We start from the raw sequence: 1,587 nt of genomic DNA on the forward strand, positions 1-1,587 counted from the left end.
TCAAACATTTAAACCCTCATCAGTTCATCTTTTATCAAAAGCTAAACGGTAAATTTACTGTGAAATCATGCAAAAGAATTGTGTCCACTGAATTGCCACTTTAAATCTCCTCTTGGGGAAAACTGAAGCCTTGTTGTCTGAAGGAAGAGTAGACTTGTGTGTTCTGAGCCATCGGGGACTGAGCATCAAACAGAGGAAACGGGAATCAGGGTCAAGCGATTCAGCAACATGGTTCTTTTTTCTTTCTTTTTTTTGTACAAACACTTTCTTGTTTAGAACCAGAGGAAAAGGACAGGTCACCAAAAGCCAGAATCTGCACAGCCTAGACGGTAATTTAGACTTTTATCATACAAATACAAGCATTATGTGGAGACGTTGGGCTGCATGATGGAAAATCCTGAGATGTCAAAGTTACTGGGACAGCAAAACAACAAATCCATATTTTTCTCACTCTTCCGGGTTTTCAACAGTCGCTGACGTTTAGCATCTTCGACACTTTGCTCTGTCAGGTGGAAATTTACTGCAGGGTCTCCACTGAGGCTGAATATCTAACCAGCATGCAAAAGTCTTTTACAAGGTTAATATTACGCATATCAATATAATGACTATTTCATATCGTCACAATACATGAAATAAAAATGACAAAATTGAATTCTAAAAAGACACAACATAATCAAAGTATCTTTGAACTGACCTCACTTTGACCTATTTGACCTCCAGCACTTATACATCATGTTTATAGAAAGTGAGAAAGAAGTGGAACGAGCCAGAAAAGCAGATTTACTTCCACTCCAGCATCTGCTGATGAAATACTTTCCTTTGTCCCTCATGGGCCACAAGACTGATCTCGTCTAGATGTACCTGTTGTTTCTTCTGCCATAAAACGGGTTTTAACTTCATTCAAGGATGTAGTGCTGGTTGAGGAGGTGGTGGAAGGCACACTGCGATCACATCCTCCAATGTGTCAAAAGTAATTAGGGTGATGGAAAGCATACCCTGTGATGCGCAGAGAGGTGTGTGTGTCCTGTGTGCCGTTAATTAGAATGATGAATAGACTCCAGTAAGGCGAGCTCAGACCATGAAATTCAGCACTTGTCTGGTTTTGTTCTGTTTAGGTTGCTTTTCTTCTTTAACGACAAATTTAAAAGGCATGTAAAAAAAGATTTAGGCCTCTTCATTCAATGCCCCCCACTGCCACCAAGTCTAAAAACTCAGTGAAAATAACAGTAACTTCCTGCTTTCACCTGTTTTGAAAATGCAGTCATGTAAAGCTTTTATTTTTATTACATTGATTTGAAAAGATAACACAAGATGTCTGGTGTCAGCGTTTAAACATTACCTTTCACTGGACATGATGCTCCAGCTGTGACTTAGATCTAATAACACAAAATGACAAATTAACGTTAATCAGGATCAGATTCAGTTCCATTTTAAAAGTTTTGTTTGTGTTTAATGGTCTTTGCTCTTATTTGTCTGAACTACTTTACCTCTATGCCGTCATGTGCTCTTTGACCATCTGCCCAGATAATTTACCATCCATCCATCCATCCATCCATCCATCCATCCATCCATCCATCCATCCATCCA

The sequence above is a fragment of the Poecilia reticulata genome, linkage group LG4 (genome assembly GCF_000633615.1).
Source record: "Poecilia reticulata strain Guanapo linkage group LG4, Guppy_female_1.0+MT, whole genome shotgun sequence".
Taxonomy (NCBI): domain Eukaryota; kingdom Metazoa; phylum Chordata; class Actinopteri; order Cyprinodontiformes; family Poeciliidae; genus Poecilia; species Poecilia reticulata.